The following is a 19,041-nucleotide window of genomic DNA, read 5'->3' as shown; positions in this document are numbered from 1 at the left end:
TTTTTTTTTATGAATATTCTTGCAATTCAAAATGATTATTCCTTACTTTATTGACCATTGTGGGCCCAAAAATGTAATCTCTGGTAATCAAATACATCTGTCAAAGTGTTCTATGTAAAGGTGAAGGTCAATTAAGAAAAAAAGACAGTTTTAAAAAGGAAATAACCAGTCTAATGAATCTTAGTTAACTCCTGTTTATTTCCCAGAGGCCCACATGAAGTGTGACAGGCATTCAGTCACATGGAATTCACATGCAAAAACAAAGCTAAAGGAAACACACACACCTAAACAAATCACTGGTGACCCCTCGACTGATTACTACCCAAAGACTCTCACATCTGCCCAGGAAAGACATTGTGAACTTCTCTCGACAAGCACACAGTCAAGTCAAGGTCTTGGCTAAATCCCTGTTCAATGTTATTCCTGCAAGGGGAATGAGGCATGAGAATGCTCAGGCATGAGGGATCATCACCTGACCATCGTCTGCACTGAAAGGACAGATATTAATTCATCCCCAAGTATTTACACCACAGCATACATGGAGAGAGCATTCCTCCTATTTAGACTTACTCAGTCTTCACAAGTTTCTGTGTTGCAGATAGCAAGAACATTTGTAAGGTAAACGTTGTACATGTTGAAAAAGACCCAACATATCTTATGTTGCAGACAGAGGTGGATTAGAGGAACAAATCGTCGTCACGACCTAAAGACCTTCATGTCCCTAAACAGAGAGTAAATGTTACACCTGAACGTTACCGTGAATCCTAATCTCTTTCTTTGCTGCATACAGCTTGTCCTTTGATTCAGTCTCCCTCATTCTGCTGAGCTCAGCAGCTGCAGCACCGGCAGAGAAATATCTGTCTGTATTACAGCGCATCCACCCCTGACTCTGTTTTATTGTACCGGAGGGACTAGGAGTCTCTTTATTGCCCGTTTGAAATGTTAGCTGCTTAAGCGAGTGATCCGAAGCTGCTCGCTGCGTGGACGCCCAATGTCCCGGAGACGGAGCTAAACTGCGCTCCTCAGAACATCCTCCAAGCTCCAAATTCATAAATGTCAGGCAGAGAGAAACAAACAGGGATGGAAATTAAATTCTCTGCCACGCTAAAGGGAAAAGGATGGTATGCAAGGACAAACAGCCAAAGAAAATAAAAAAAAAACGGAAATTAAGGAAGGCTTAAGTTAGACAAATCAACAACAACAAAAAAATGGAATTGCAATGAACCTGCTCGTGCGTCACTGCCTGGAGAGCTTGATTATTTACACTTCCCTTCATTCAGTGCAGTGTGATCAAAGTTGGAGGTCACAGATTGTCTTGGATTTCCTCTAATAAATTAATAATGATGTGTCTTTGCCATGTGTTCCTCTGGCAATCCAAACAAATAACCTAAAAAAAATTCTCTTCCCCCGACCTAACACTCTCTGCCTCCTGCAGCACCACCTCCCATCAAGCCCAAAATCTGAAACATGTTTTTTTTTCCTGCTGTGAATAATGGTGCAATCTGCAGGATTCATTTGAATACACTTTTCCCCGAAAATTTGGGCCCTGCGAAAAAAACCTTTTATCAAAGTCGATGCAACGGTAGTTTTCAACATTAAAACAGACAGAATTGAGGAAGCTTCTGTAGAAATCACCCTAAAATCCCTGTAACATAAGTGTGTGTACAGTCTATCAGAGTGGGACTCTGCCAGGTAAAATGTGGAATCTTTTCACGAGATTAATCCCAATCTGCACCATAATTTAATGTGTTCTTCCACTGCCCACACTACAGTTTTCAACAGGACAGACTTTGTGTTTTTTGTGTAAATTGCTAACACACAAACAGCAGTCACAAACCTTTCTTTAAGATGCAACAAGCAGCTCATTTGCACGTCCTCCACATTTTTCTCCACACCTTCATTTCTAAGAATTATTTTCGCAGCTTTGCACTTTGCAAGAGGTCCTAATTGCAATCTGTTCAAAAGGAAGATTAAAATATATCAATTTCTTTCTTTCTTAAATATAAAAGGAATCAAAGTTTTCTTTTATTTTATAAAAAAATGATACAAGGCCTAGAAATGCTGAGGAGAGTTGTGCTTTTTTGCTGGTTCCGTCTAAAGTACTTGACTGAACAATTAGTGAAGAATTTCAATGGAGAGAAATAAACAGGCCACATCAGTCATACAGTTGATGCCAGCTAGATGTGTATGAAGAAGAAAAAAAAAAAAACTCAAAAACTTCTGTACTTATTGGAGTTCTGTGGCTAAAAGATGGAGAGAGGGGAGGGAAATCCAATGCATGATTCCTTGTGATGATGAAACCCCCCTACAATGCCCTGCAGCATGTGAAACTGCTCTGTGTTAAATTTATGTCTGCCTGACCACCTCTGGCTGAGATGATGGGATTATTTACTGCTGTGCTGCCAGTGTTCTGCGAAGATGCAATAGTGATGGACCTCCCTTCCAGATAATTATGGATATGACGGACACTCTCTGCTCCAGAGGGCAGCAAGGTCTGAGAGAGCGGAGCCAATCTCGGAAGGGTGACACGAGTCACAGAAGAGCCTCATAATGCATAATCACAGTTGGCAGCTGTTTAAATTGGCTTACTGTGAGCTCCCGAGTTTATCCAACATTTCTTCGGTGACTGTTGTGACAGAAAATACTTTAACCTTTAATGTTCTCCAGTGTGATATTCATCATAGTTGGCTTTTTTAAATGAGTAGTTTTTCTTATAGAGACTTGTCTTACAAATGTGAGACAGAAATACTAATCTACTATATATAAAATGTCTAAAGTTTAAATGATTAATCAAAATTATATTTCGTAACACATCTGTCGTTACATCCGACTTTTTAAGCTTCTGAAGTGTGACAGATTTTTAGCTGTGCTTTGGTGCCACTAGAAATTGAACATCTTTTGAACTTTAGAACAGTGGCTGGACATGGAAATATATTCCATAGAATTGCATTTGGCTTTTTTTGTCAAATTAATCCCTGGAAAAACTGGCTACTTAAAAATGCAGATTTATGCAGCTACTGCAATTTTATTGCTAAATGTGTGCTCAACAAGATAAGCAGTAGGTGGTGCTAATTGTCTCACCAGAGTTGCAGGAGAAGATGGTGCAACGAGATGATACAATTAAAATAAGTTAGAAGCCAAACTCAAACGAAGGGAAACAAATAAAAACATTTTATTCTTCATTTGCTCACATTTGCATTTACAGTTTGTGATAGCTTGACAATTCTTATGCATTATTTTCCAATTTCTCAATTTCAAATGCGACAACACCTGGAAAAATAACTAGTATGTGTATATCGTTTGGATTTCAGGAATTTGAAACTTTACAGATAAAACACATCAGTAAATAGCTCAAAACCAACAAAGATTTTGAGAAAAGAAAAAAAAATCTTCTGCTTTGCTGAAATAATTTCAGCTTGAATGAAGAATCGTAAAGGAAGAAAGAATAATAACTTGTTGAATCATTAGTAGGGTCTAGATAGTCAGTTAGAGAAGTACTTACGATATGAGACAAAATATGACTTCTCATAGATCAAGGAAATGATTATTATTCTCTAACCACAGCAACGCCAATGTGAGGAGTATTTTTGAAAAGCTAAAAGACGGAAGGGAAAGGAAATCCAAGGCATGATTCCTTCTGATGAACCCTCCCTGCAATGCCCTGCAGCACGTAAAGCTGCTCTGTGTTGAATTTATGTCTGCCTGACTTCCTCTGGCAGAGATGGTGGGATTATTTACTGCTGTGCTGTAAACAAATTGTTGGTTTAACAGCTGGTTCTCAATTGTTTCTCAAAGTCAAGTTGAGGCAGATCAACAGAAGTAAAGACTTGAGGCCTCATTTAGTGACTAAAATAAAAAGTATTTATATATGTATAAAGCTTTGCACGAACGAGGAAACAGTCTAACCTTTGAGCAAAGTCTGAACTAGACTAAAGGTTCGTAGGGACACTGCAGACACATTACTGCATCCAAGCCTGTGGGGAATCTTGCATTAACTTTATGAACAATGTATCATAAGGAGTTATACAATAGTTTAATATCAGCCAGAGCTTTGTCTTTCCACTCAACATGCTGTTGTCAGCTAAAAAGTTTGCTTTTCTTCTTTGGTCTGTGTTTAAATTTACATTCACGCTGCCATAATATGACGAGGAAACACAACACAGATGCTGACACATTTGTGTTTTCGAGATCACAGAGACGGCCACATGATAAAGATGACGACGCATGCATTTTACGACAGTTGTCATCGCTACCATTTGGTAGAGCACATTCTTTACTGACTATACTCTGTGTCATCAAAGACTAGTGAGAGTGAACCCACCTAAACCATTTCTAAAGCTTGGTTTAGGTATGGAAAGTAGGTGTTATGATGTGACTTTTTCAAAATGTTATACTTTCACCATAAAGTACCACCCCAATCTTTTAGGAAAAAAGGATTGATTCTGATTATTATTCCTCCAAGGTAATGAAAAAATGCAAAGAAACATTTGGAGGCAATTTAACCACACTGGTGGGGACATGTAAAATGATGTGGGTCGTCATCTATCTCTCTTCATTCAAAACCTTTGAACTATGGTTTATTTTTCCAAATAAACAACCATGCAGACCTGTGAGGGGTCCATCCTGACTGAGCTAAGAGAATAGGATGTGGAATCAGTGGAAGTGACACTGATGTGTTAACCCATTGAGGCCGGGAAAGCATTGCCGCATTTCTACCTTTAAAGCCGGGGGCGCTGTTGCGTTATTCTACCTTTAAGGCCGGGAAAGCGTACACGTCTTTTTTCATGTATAAGGTTGTTTTGCACCAATTATTTACCTCTGCGCCAATTAAATGCATTATAATAGACACGTGAGAGTATCGTTATGTTCCTCGTGTCATTGTTTTGAAGTTAAGTTACATCGAAAAAAAAAAAAAAGTTAAGTTTCATCGAACTAAGCATGGAGGATTTTCAGTGGGAAGACATTTCAGACGATAGCGATTGTGAGGAGTTTCTTGGCTTTGATGATGCTGATGAACGTGCTGACCCAATTGATGGAGATTTATGGCTAGCACATATGTTTGAGGATGATTTTGAAGGGTTTGAATGTGAGTGGAAGACTGACAATTACCACCGTAATCGACGGAGAGATTTCAGCCGCACACCAGGGGTGAAAGTCGATTTACCTGCAGATGCCACACCGTTGCAGGCATTTAATCATATTTTTACTGAGGAGCTTTGGGCGCATCTCGTTTCCGAGACGAATAGATACAGTGACCAGGTACTTCAGACTCCAGCTCGAGCAAAGATGGCAATATGGTCACACGTAACTGTGCCGGAGATGAAAACCTTTATTGGAATGTGTATGGTCTCCTTGTGCTGCCAGTACGAAGAGATTACTGGCGATAAATATAAATAGATAAATAAATAATTTAAATATCAAATTAAATTAAATTTAATTTTATTACTGTTTTCTAATTGAAAATAGCACTGTTCCTGCACTTTACTTTTTATTTTATTTTATTACTGTTTTTTTTTTATTGAAAATAGTGCTGTTCCTGCACTTTACTTTTTACATTTTCTATTTTCGTGAAGGTGTATGTAAATAAACTCAATTTCCAAAAAAAGCAACAGGTGTAAGCTCTCAAATACTTTTTGAATTTTGTTTCTATCTGCTACAGAGGCTGAGAAATCAATTATTTAGTAATTGCTGAATTTCCAGAAAAACTTCAGGTTTTAGGGGGTCTTTCTGAAATCGCCCATAGGTTTTACAGGCATTCTTTTCCAGGCATCTTAGGCCTAAATGGGTTAACCAAATTATGCATCCCTCTGTGAACATAAATAGACACTTTAAAATTATATATATTTCTTAACTTAATTATATATACTGTATATATATACACATGTGTGTATGTGTATATATGTATAGAAAGAAAGATAGATTTTGAATTCTATCTTAATTCTTTTTTACAAAAGCACTGCTTTATTCTGTGACATTTTCCCTTTAAAATCCAACTGAAAGTGGGCAGTTAGCAGTTGTTATTTGTGATTAAATTATTTATTTATTAGTAATACAGTTAAGATTAAGAAAGCTTGAGCAGAACAGCCATTTGTGCATTTTCTCCAGTGGTGTTGGCCATGGCATTGAGTACTGAGTATTCTCAGGTAACAGAATTGAGTTTTAAATTGCAACCGCCCTAAGCAAAATGATTTCATTCGATTAAACTTTTTTTCCCTTTCTGTAAATGACATCAAAAAGGACAATACTAGGGCCAGTTGCAACACGTGCAGAGCTTTGATCACATCAAAGGGGGAAAATGCCTCGAACATGCTGAAATATTTGACCACACAGCATATTTGACCACACGAATGTAAAGTCTTTGACACGCTGCTAAGCGATGGAGGCAACTTGCAGGGGAGCTTGTGGCACAGCGTCTTACATCTCAAAAGTCCGAGGTAACGTAAAACTTCCAGATCCTGTTGATTGTAACAGGGCTCTCAAGTCTCCCGCATTGAGCGTGACAGTCACACTCTTAGGGTCTTTTGTCATATATCAGCTCCCGCCACACATTGTATTTCTCACACTGAATAATAATAATAATAATTATAATAATATAAATTTCTCTGGCACGCCGCTGCTGCTATGAAAACGGCAGGAACAAGCACGTTTCCCATGAGTCTGAGCAGAGCAACACTAATAACACTATTAATCAAAGATCCCCATTCCTGCGACCCATCCAACCGGGCTGCCCAACGTGGGGTGGGATCGGGGGATGTCCCTCTTGCCTGCATTCAAAACTTCAGAAAACTGAAACTTCCAAGTCCTGTTGATTGGAATAATGTTAGCGACATACTGTATGAATAATTTCCATGTGATTCTAACATTTAGATGACGAGGACCGCAAGAGTGAGGCAAAGTTATATAGATTCAAGATAGTTTTATTTGTCACATACACAATCATAAATAGTACAATGTGCAGTGAAATGTTTCCTTGTCCTGCTACCAATTAAAAGAGAATTAAAATTAAATATGAATATGAATAATATAAGATAAAAAAGAGAATTATAGAGTTATATATTGTACTATATTTGTAACTGGATGAAAATCGATAAGAGAACCGATAAAGAACCGAATCTCCGGATGGAGATGTTTGTAGGCATGCAGATAACCAATAGCATAACAGGGATGTTAAAAATGTTTCTGTTTAAAAAGGTGTTAAAGCTTACTATTCTTACACATTAGATATCTTTGATAGGCTGAATTCTGCTCAGTGATGCTCATCCAGACGCATCCAAACAGCAAACACAATGTTTGCTATTCTCCAGAAACAGCTTGCACTGCAATTACGTGTGCTGAACAGAAGGAGGAGTGGGACGGCGGGGGTGATTTTATGGTGACCTGGGTCAACAACAACAGCAGCATGAGTGACTGGAGGAGAACCTCAGGATATGAGCTGTAAAGTTATGAAGATGTCACCAACTGCTTGAATCTGAATGTGGACTGACGGAGTCAGCTGATGAGCTGAGAGCCATCATATCTGACTAATGAGAAACATCATGGTCTAAGTGATGGATAACACAACATTTCTAATTTCTGCATTAATATCTCATACGAAATCGTAATTGATACTGTGAGCAATAATCCCGAATAATCGAACCAACAGAAAGTGGCCATTTAGAGTATAAACTGGCACATTTCTGAGATAAGACAGAACTCACTGACTAACTAAAATGACACCCCTAGATTTCCAGAGTACGGGCAAGATATCTGCGTGTTTGCCTTCACATACATTCAGCAGAGTGGATCAGTGTGTGCTCAGGAATTCTTATCAGAGTCTGTGCAGCTTGGCGCTGACTAAATGAGAAATCTATTCCTACACCAAAGTTATTGGTATAGCTTTAAAGGAGAAATAGTATAGGAGCATGCACCACCTGCTTGCCTGCCTGCCTGTCTGCAAGATATCTAAAACTGGCTTCTCAAATTGCACATCATGTCTATACACATCCGCCCTGTATCTCTATGCCACAGGGAATTCCATTAGTCTGAAGTCGAGTATGACTTGGACGGCCACACATGGGTTCAAATGCTTTTTATCATTCTAGAGCTTTACATCAAGTAAATAATTAACATGGTAAATACTACAAATATTTTCTTTTTTTTTGGTTCTGATGTTTTTGTTTGCCACCGTTTTATAACATTCTCTACAGGACCAGCGTGGCGCACTTCTCTTCTTGTCTGAACTGTTATTTTCACATTTTGTAAAATTAAGGTTGTGAGAGTGCTCTCTCGGTCTGTAACGGCACATTTATTCATTACCTGTTGAAACTCTCTTTTCAAATATGTGATTATATACAGTTTTGCGGGGCTAATTAATACATTCCAATACAGTATGCTGCATATCGTTCACTGATAGCGTTTTCCGATACAGCTGCACAGCAGCAGAAAACAACTGAGATATTAGAACTGAATTATCAGCAACACACATGGGTATACTAAGGTATTTTATTTCAAGTTGAGTCACTGCCTGTGGTTTGTGTGTGTGTATTTGTGTGTGATATAATAATTTCTGGATTTAGAGCATAGCTCTGTACTTATGAAATGTGCGATCATGTGCCCCGATGAAAGTGTTCACAGTGACTGATCAACTTTGATCTATGAAACTATGGTCGTTTTATTTGATTATGTACAGCATTGTCAGAACCCCAAAGGGAAAATATATCCTCACATACATCAGTTGGTCATTGGTTGGTTGTCAATATGATAACTATATTATTAAATTAAACCAGTTTAAAGGGTTCCACAAGGGTCTCCCTGCATCATCACGCTGGGCAAACACAATCGCACTTGAAAAAATGGCAAAGGTGACCTCAAACTGCCGGCCAAGATGTGCAATCCACGCCTGTGCGAGAAGATACAAGTCAAAGGGGGTGGTAGTGCGTACGTAAGGAGGGTAGTGTAGATTAACAGATAATGTTATTTATTACTTTTAGCTTTACACATTTAGCGCTTATCAACGATTCAGTATTTTAGCATGAACCCTCAACTTTTTAACAAATAGGTTCAATTAGAAAGGTTTATGTTTTCTGATGTACTTATTGTAGACAAGCTAGCGTAGCTAGCTCCATTAGCCGCCTCCAAGCAGAACCCGAGCAGCCGGGATCCCAGGTTGGCTGGGTGACTGTCAGGAATAGGAGACATAGCCCTAAAGTCAAGCCTGTGGTTCACCATGGACCTGTCCAAGCTTCAAATAGATTTTCCCCACTTAGCGACACATCCGCTGAGGACAAAACCCTGGTTATTGGCAGCTCTATAGTCCGAAACGTGGCATTAGAGACACCAGCGACCATAGTCAAATGCATTCCAGGGGCCAGAGCGGGCGACCTAGAATCCTATTTAAAACTGCTGGCTAAGGATAAGCGTAAATACAGTAAAATAGTTATTCACGTCGGCGGTAATGACACCCGGTTACAATCGGAGGTCAATAAAATTAATCTTGCATCGGTGTGTAATTTTGCCAAAACAATGTCGGACTTTGTAGTTTTCTCTGGACCCCTGCCAAATCTGACCAGTGATGACATGTTTAGCTGCATGTCGTCCTTCAATCGCTGGTTGTCTTGATGGTGTCCAGCAAACAACGTGGGCTACAGAGATAATTGGCAATCTTTCTGGAGAAAACCTGGTCTGATGAGGAGAGATGGTGTCCATCCCACTTTGGAAGGAGCGGCGTTCATTTCTAGAAATATGGACAAATTTATTAGTCATCTAAAAACATGACAACCCAGGGTTGAGACCAGGATGCAGAGTGTGTAAGAGTTGTCTTACACACTTCTCTGCGGCTTCCCACCTGCTACTACCCACCCAATCAATGAACACAAAAGGAGCAAATCCTCTTGTTTGTTGTTGTGTATTGTCCACCTGGCCCTTATTCTGAGTTTCTGTCTGAATTCTCAGAGTTTTTATCCCAGTCAGTGCTGAGTACAGATAAAGTCATTGTAGTGGGTGACTTTAATATTCATGTAGATGTTGAAAATGACTGCTTTTACTTAATATTAACTTTAATTCTATATTATACTCAATTGGATTTTTTCAAAGCATTCACAGACCTACTCACTGCCTTAATCACACCCTTGATCTTGTGCTGACTTATGGCATTGAGAGTGAACAGTTAACAGTGTTCCCTCATAACCCTGTCTTATTTGACCATTTTTTGATAACCTTTGAGTTTACATTGCTTGACTATACAGTTTCTGAGAAAAAAATTTACATAGAGAATGTGTCTATCAGAGAATGCTGTAACCAGATTTAAAGAATGAATTCCATCATCCTTTTCTTCACTGCCATTTGAAGATATGACAGATGACGACTACCTAAATTTTACTCCAGCAACACTTGACTCTCTTGTTGACAGCACTATAGTTTCAATGCGTACAACACAGGACAATGTTGCCCCTCTGAAAAGGAAGGTGATCAGTCAGAAGAGGTTGGCTCCTTGGTATAATTCACAGCTGCGTGCTTTAAAGCAGACTGCAAGAAAGCTGGAGAGACAGTGGCGTGCCTCTAATTTAGAAGAGTCAATTAGTCAGCAAAGATAGTTTAATAACTAGCCCTTCGTAAAGCTAGAACTGCTTATTATTCATGATTGATAGAAGAGAATAAGAATAATCCCAGGTTTCTTTTCAGCACTGTAGCCAGGCTGACAAAGAGTCCGAGCTCTGTTGAGCCAGGTATTCCTTCAACTCTCAGCAGTGATGATTTCATGAGATTCTTTATCAATACAATTGTTTCTATCAGAGAGAAGATTGATGGAGTCCTTCCCACTATTATCAGTGATGTATCATCAAGTACAGCAGCTTTAGAAGTATCTTTAGAACCTGATTTGTGTTTAGACGGCTTCTGCCCAGTTGATCTCTCTGAGCTAACAACAGTAATAGTCTCTAAAAATCAACTTGTATTTTAGACCCAATCCCAACCAGACTGTTCAAGGAGGTTTTCCCATTGACACTTCCATATTGGATTTGATCAATCTGTCTTAGTTGACAGGATATGTACCTCTTTTAGACTTTTAAAGTAATACTATGTAACTTCTCAAAAAGCCCATTATGGAGCTCCCCCTACAGGCTTGGAGGTAATGTACGGTTAAGACACTGTCGTAAATCTCTTTTCTTCCTTGCTTCATCAGTCAACGTCTTCTTCTGTTTCTTTGGTGCCTCTGCCATGATGATCGTACTGACAATGTTGCGCTAGCTTAGCCTTATACCTGGGAGCGTGAGAGGGGTCTATTTGTTTTTGCGGTAGGTGTGCCAGAAAGCAAGTCGAAGTACTTCCGCTCAGCTCCCGGGCCGGTCCAGCAAAGTTACATAGCGCAGTTATTTCCACTCAGACCCCCGAAGGGCATAGGAGACAGGCCAATCGTAATATTAAAACTCATTCTAGCCGCACAATTTTTTTCAAACTGTTATTTTAAGGTAGAAATGTTACATAGTATTGCTTTAACGTTGCAGAGTTCCTTTACTTACAAAACCTACTCTTGATTCAGAAGTGTTGGCTGATTATAGACCTATATCCAATCTCCCTTTATGTCTAAAATTCTTGAAAAAATAGTTGCAGCTCAACTTTGTGATCATTTACACAGAAATAATCGGTTTGAAGAGTTTCAGTCAGGATTCAGAGCACATCATAGCACAGAAACAGCACTGGTGAAAGTTACCAATGATCTCCTCGTAGCCTCTGATAGCGGACTTGTGTCTGTGCTTGTCCTGTTGAATCTCAGTGCTGCATTTGATACGGTCGATCACAGTATTTTATTAAAGAGACTTGAATATGTTATTGGGATTAAATTAACTGCATTAGGCTGGTTTAAGTCATATTTATCTGAAAGATTTCAGTTTGTTCTTATAGATGAAGAATCTTCCTCACAAAACTGAGTAAGTCATGGATTTCCTCAGGGTTCTGTGCTTGGACCGATTCTTTTCACGTCATACGTTCTTCCTTTAGGTAACATTATTAGACTGCATGGCAGATATTTTCATTGCTATGCTGATGATACTCAGCTATACTTATCTATAAAACCAGATGAAACCAATAGGTTGGTCAGACTACAAGCATGTCTTAAAGACATAAAGACCTGGATGACTCAGAACTCAGAACTGTCTGCTTCTAAATTGCTCCTAAACTGCAGGTTTACTTGAGGTTCCCAGAGTTTCTAAAAGTAGAATGGGAGGAAGAGCCTTCAGTTATCAGGCCCCTCTCTTGTGGAATAAGCTGCCAGTAAATGTCCGGAAGACACCCTTTCCACTTTTAAGACTAGGCTTCAAACTTTCCTTTTTAATAAAGCTTATAGTTAGGGATCGTTCAAAGGGATTGTTGAAACATCCCATAGGTAAGCTGTGATAGGCCTAGACTGCTGGGGGGCCTCATCTGTCACACCTTTCCTCACTTTACTCTATTTTTCCCCCATTTGATTTCTCAAAAATCAGTATGTACATGTGACATTATTGTGGTCATTAAAGGCGGGGTAGGGGATCTTTTTCTGGAACATTTTTTTTACATATTGCTTGAAATACTCTTCACACCCCCATTGCAACCCATTAAAAGTTTTGACACAAATATGAAAAGTTTTAGTGGCCTCTAGAACGTACAATCTAGGAAAAACAGTATCCAATCATTGTGAACGGACCGCTTGCTGTCAGAACAGCGCTCGTGCACCTTCGCGCTCGTTCATGTACTCTAGAGGCGTGCCTTGGGGGGAAAGTGAAGAAAAGGGTTGGGACTTTTTACCGGTGTATTTTCAAAATGCAGCTTCGCTGGACTCAAAATCCAGGATCTCCTACCCTACCTTTAATGTTTCCCTGTTCCAACAGATATCCTTTGAATGGCGTTACAGTGGTTTTTTCCCCCTTTTTTCTGTCTTCTCAAACCCCAGCTGGTTGAGGCGGATGGCCACCCTCCCTGAGTCTGGTTCTGCCAGAGGTTTCTTCCTGTTAAAAGGGAGTCGTTCCTTTCCACAGTCACCTCAGGCACGCTCAGGACGGGAGATTGGACTGAAGCCAAGTTTCGGTGCAATCTGTTGGTTTCCTTAGCTAGGAAATTGTTTTTGAATTGGCCCTATATAAATTAATTTGATTATTTTGAAATGAATTAAGATTACAATGAATTGAACCCCAATTGGCTTGAATTGGACTATATTATTTAAGTGCCTCAAGATGACATTTGTTGTAATTTGGCGCTATATAAATAAACTGAATTGAATTGAATTAAATTCCCAGCAGCATGGGCTGATTCTAAATACAGTAGCACCCTCAGCCCCGGTGAAGACGATTTACCCAAAGAAAATAATTAAAAAGCTCCTGCTCCTGCTAATAGATTAAGAATGGGAACAAACTCCAGTGTTGATTACATTTTTGGCGTCCACCCTCTTCTTTCCCTCACACCTACAGTAATCTCAAGGCCTTTCATAGTTCTTGCTAAGGCCTGCAAGCTGCTGCCTGATGATCCCACGAGTATACACATTTTAAATTGCCTGGATGAGGGGACTGGAGGAAATGGCTGCCTCTGGCTCTATGGAGCCCTTTGACAACAGAGAGCCCAGAACTAACTTATCATGTTACACCTTCCAAACAATGCAGTGACCATGTAGGGAGATTTTAGAGAGACAGAAACAGATGAAGGAGACGTATACTAAAAGTAGATAATCATTTCCATTAGTGGTGTTCTTTTAGTTTTATCCATAAGTTTTTTTCTAGTAGTAATGTATACATGATTTAAATTTGTCTTAAATACATAAAGGCCTGGATGGTGTGTAAGTTTCTGTTTTAACATTCTAAAATGCTTTAATATGTTCTACCTTAATCATCTCAGAAATTCCATTCAATCCAACTTTATCAGTGCCTGAAGGCAATTCATATTGCTGCAGTATAGATAATTGTGAATAAATATGCAATTTTTGTAGATAGATAACAAAATGAAATTAAATAAAAATTGGTTGACACACTGTTTAAGAGTAGCAGAGGGTGGTGTGACTGAAATCTTCAGAGATCACCCTGAGTGGATTGCAGGTTTTTTTGTAGCACAGGTGAACTCTCGTGATAACAAAGGAAGAAACTCATAGCCAACAAACACCACCTAGATCTTAACAAGCACTGCAATCGCTCCTCCTGTACTGTTACCCCTCTGTCTGCAGTTTTTTACGCGTATGGTCTTAAAGCTGGGTATAGACGTGTTAGGGTTATTACAAATACTACATTTTTTTTTTGTAGAGAAACTATGTAACCCTGTATTTACTCGAGGTAACATTAAATTAGCTTCCACTACTAGAAATAAGGAACCTCAGAGTTTTTTTTCGATCGCTCTCTCTCTCTCACACTCTCACACACACACACACACACACACACACACACACACACACACACAAAAAAGAAAATGAGTCCCTGCACTTGTTACCTCTGATAATTGCATTTTCTTACTTTCAGGACATCCTAATGCCTCAGCTGAACCAAAAGGCTGCCAAGAGATCTCTGACAACAACTACCAGGGGAGATCATGTTTCTACAGTTTTGACTTCTTTTTAAAGGCTCCTTGTTTAATCCAGAGTAAAATTTAAAATGTTCTTTCCAAACATTTTCACAACTCAAATCATAACCATAAATGTGATTGTATGACTTTCTAAATTTCTGATGTTTAAAACAGGATCTGTGTACCTGCACTAAAGAATTTTTGAGGGTGCATTTGTTTCGTTGAGTCACAGCTTGCGTCCCTTTCTGTGCAGCTAGCCATGACATCTTGTGCTTACCTACTAATCCAGCCAAGGATGCATAAAGCTGCACTTGAAGGTTATACTTACCAAGGATGAAGTCTATCTTATCGTCTATACATCATCTTCACTACTTGATCATCAGGTAATTACAAATAGGATCATTAGATATAACGCTTCACTCCATGACTTCCTCAGTCAGATAACAGTTGAAACTATAGGACACTTTTAAAAGATGGCTCGTAATTCAAAAGTAGCTGGGAGTATCAAGTAGAAAATAATGAGAATTAATTTCATCTTGACCATTTCATCAAGTATGCAGATGGCAGGTGTGAGTCATTTTTTTTTCCACATCTGTTAGCGCATATCAACGGTGCATAATGCTGACACCTTAAAAAACAAAAACAAAAAAGGAACAAGAGAAAGAGAAATGTATGCCTAGAGCAGCTTTTTATTCTTCCGCCTCAGTCAAGAAGAAAATGATTTATTCCTTTTATCTGAGTTCTTCCTTTCATCTGAATTCTGTCAGTGAATGCATGACTTGAGAGGAATTCATCTTTCCCACTTTTTTCTTTTTTCTGTACACAACAGGTCAAAACTCTGCGTCAGTGGCAAACGTTAAAGTACTGTGTGTGGGAGTCTCTTGACAGGATATTCAGTTCAGCAGCTTCAACTACTGCTGCTGAAAGTGCTATGATGACATTTAAGTGTGACATAATTTAGATCCATAGTTTATCAGATTTCCATTTTCTTTGTAACAGAGAGGAAAACGTTTTCATAGCTCACTATATCTTCATTTTGAGTCAACAAGTAAACTGAATAATGGTATTAAATACTGGCATGGAAAGGAAATGGCTGCATACATTCAATTCACCATTGTCATTATCTTTAGAATCATTTTAAGCGAATACATGAAGGAAAATTAAATTAGTTTTTTATGGTTTTCCTGGAGGAAAGAAGAAGTGGTGTTCTGCACACTCGTGCAATAACAATAGTGTTTTCATTACCGTCAAATGAAGCAAACATGGAGCTCATTTCAACTTTTATGACAGCCCTCAATTAAGGAGCGCAGTTTCCCCTGAGCTGACAACAAGAGACACTGTAAATCAGCTCATAATCTAGCCCTTTATTTTCCTCCCTGAAATCTTGGCACAGTCATTTGCTTATTGTTACATTTAAGTAAAGGTAGTCCATCCCCTCTTTAAATTCTCTGGGTTTATTACTTGATCACTGGGGACAGCTGATTAGATGTTCAGCTGTACCTAGGATTGAAACTTCTCATTCTTAGGAAGGGTCTGCACTAATTGAAATGCATACAAGCTCTGATGGCGCTGCTGAGGTCAGCCGCCGTCTCGACTGCTCCGTCCACACTTTCTCTTTTTTCGCTAATTTATCTTATTTCCCGTTAGTTTTTTTACTTTTACTTTGCAACATGGTTCGGATTAGTTATGATAGAGACACTCTTGTTTCTATTAATATACAATCCGCTCACCTTACCTCGCTTTTAACCCCGGATCCGAGCTGGCCGAGTGAGACCCTGAGGAACAACAAAGGTCGCGAAACAAAGAAGCGGCGACGGCCCGAGGGTAGCGAGCTGGCGTCAGGGACAGGCTGAAGGCCTTGCTTAGTATCCTGCTAGCCAACGTCCAATCTCTGGAAAACAAACTCGACGACCTCCGGGCCAGAATCAAGTTCCAGAGAGACATTCGGAACTGCAACCTCCTCTGCTTCACCGAGACATGGCTGAACCCAGCGGCACCGGACCACGCCATCCAGCCGGCCGAATTCTTCTCGGTACACTGCTTGGACAGGACAATGGACTCAGGGAAGTCAAAAGGTGGTGGAGTGTGTGTTATGGTGAACAACAAGTGATGCAACAGTGCCAATGTTGTGACCCTCGCGCGCTCTTGCACAACCAACATGGAGCTTCTCGTCCTCAAGTTTCATCCCTTCTACCTTCCTCGGGAGCTTACTTCAGTTATAGTCTCTACAATCTATATTCCACCACAAGTAAATAAGGACAATGCCCTGTGTGAACTTCATGATGCTCTCACACAGTTTCAGACGCATCACAGGGTCGCTGCACTAAACTTCCACCAGCACATCACCTGCCCCACCAGGGTCAACAGGACCCTGGATCATTGCTACACATCACACAAGGTCAGACCACGCCGCCATCTTCCTCATGCCAAAATACAAACAGAGGCAAAAACAGGAAGTTCCGGTTAAGATGGAGGTCACGCTGTGGACGGACCAATCGGTGGCTGCGCTGCAGGACGCTCTGGACGACGCAGACTGGGACATGTTCCGGAGCAGCTCTGATGACATCAACGTGTTTACGGAAGCAGTTATGGGATTTGTCGGGAAACTGACTGATGATACGGTTCAAAAGACTACTGTCAAGAGATTTCCCAACCAGAAGCCGTGGGTGGACAAAACCATCTGCGATTCTCTGAACACCCGCACTGCTGCCTACAACGCGGGGCTTATCAGCGGGAACATGGACGAGTACAAGGCTGCGTCATACGGAGTGCGCAAAGCGGTTAAAGAGGCGAAGCGGCGCTACGGAAGGAAACTAGAGTCACAATTCCAGCACGGTGATTCTAGAGACATGTGGCAAGGACTAAGAACAATAACGGATTACAAGAGCCCACCCTGTTGACTGGTGAGTGCAGACTCATCTCTGGCGAACGAGCAAAACATCTTCTATGCTCGTTTCGAGGCAGCTGTTAGCAGTGCTAATGTCGCTAACAGTGTTAATCACACTAACGGTGCTAATGGTGCTGCTGACAGAGGAGAGTGTGTCAGAGATCAGAGTCCCTTTACCATCACAGAAAGAGATGTACGGAGAGTGTTTAAGAGAGTGAATCCCAGGAAGGCAGCAGGACCCGACGGAATCTGCGAACGAGTCCTGAAAGCCTGCGCAGACCAACTAGCTCCGGTGTTCACAGACATCTTTAATCTCTTTCTGATGCAGGGCATCGTACCAACATGCTTCAAACAGTCTGTCATTGTTCCTGTCCCCAATAAATCCCAGCCCGCATGTCTCAATGACTATCGCCCAGTAGCCCTCACATCAGTGGTGATGAAGTGCTTTGAAACACTGGTGAGAGACTTCATCACTTCTGCACTGCCTGCATCCATGGACCCACTTCCTGACAGACAGACCACAAGCTGTGCGTGCAGGCAAACATGTCTCATGCACCCTCACCCTCAGCACTGGAGCACCCCAGGGCTGTGTCTTGAGCCCTCTGCTGTACTCAATGTACACCTCTGACTGCGTCGCCACTTCCAGCTCCACCACCATCATTATGTTTGCTGACGACACTGTTGTGGTAGGCCTGATCTCAGACAACAACGAGAGGGCCTACCAGGAGGAGATTGAACACCTGGAGAACTGGTGCCAGGACAACAATCTCAACTTCAACGTCAGCAAGACAAAGGAGCTGATTGTGGACTACAGCAGAAAGCAGGAGAGGAGCTACCACCCTGTTCTCATCAACGGTACGGCAGTGGACAGAGTAGACAGTTTCAAGTACCTTGGAGTTCACATCTCACAGGACCTTTCATGGACCTGCCACATCAACGCAGCCGCAAAGAAGGCCCGTCAGCGTCTCTACCACCTCAGACGTCTAAGGGACTTCAGACTGCCCTCCAAGGTGCTGCAGAATTTCTACTCCTACACCATCGAAAGCATCCTCACGGGGAACATCACAACCTGGTTCGGGAACAGCACCAAGCAGGACAGGCAGGCTCTCCAGAGAGTGGTACGATCGGCTGAACGTATCACCCAGACCAAGCTTCCTGACATGCAGACTATCTATAGTAAGCGGTGCTGGACCTGAACCAGGAAGATCGTGAAGGACCTCAGTCATCCCGACAACAGACTCTTCTCTTTGCTACGCTCTGGGAAACGCTTGCGCAACCTGAAGGTGAACACAGAGAGAATGAGGAGGAGCTTTTTCCCACAAGCTGTCCGTGCCCTGAATGACTAGTCCACCACCTCACTCACACACAACCGGACTGAATTTATTTATTTATTCATTTTTTTGCACATTCAAAAAATCGGACTCTAACCTGTGCATTTTTTTGCACATTTTTGCACATACTCCGGACTTTAACCTGTGCACATACGTATATTTACGTTACTTTACCTTATTTCGCACTCTATTTTATTCTATATGTATATATTTTTAATCTTATTTTGTCGAGCAGCAGCGTTCTGGATGTACTGCAGCTGTCTTACAGCCCGTTTAGAGAGCCCAGTGAGCAGGCCGTTACAGTAGTCTAACCTGACACTGTTCCTTTGATTC

General features: G+C 40.7%; 1 protein-coding gene and 1 pseudogene across 2 annotated transcripts in view; one reads left to right on the top strand and one right to left on the bottom strand.

Annotated features, from left to right (window-relative positions):
• fstl4 (follistatin-like 4) overlaps positions 1-19,041 on the bottom strand; it is a 228,075-nt gene that overhangs the window by 78,775 nt on the left and 130,259 nt on the right. The gene's annotated exons all lie outside the window — the stretch shown is intronic.
• On the top strand, positions 6,377-9,753 carry LOC142401854 (uncharacterized; annotated as a pseudogene).

The sequence above is a fragment of the Odontesthes bonariensis genome, chromosome 16, assembly GCF_027942865.1.
Source record: "Odontesthes bonariensis isolate fOdoBon6 chromosome 16, fOdoBon6.hap1, whole genome shotgun sequence".
In the NCBI taxonomy this organism is placed as follows: Eukaryota; Metazoa; Chordata; class Actinopteri; order Atheriniformes; family Atherinopsidae; genus Odontesthes; species Odontesthes bonariensis.
The sequence above is the reverse complement of the archived record's forward strand: the minus strand, read 5'-3'. Positions and strand labels throughout refer to the sequence as shown.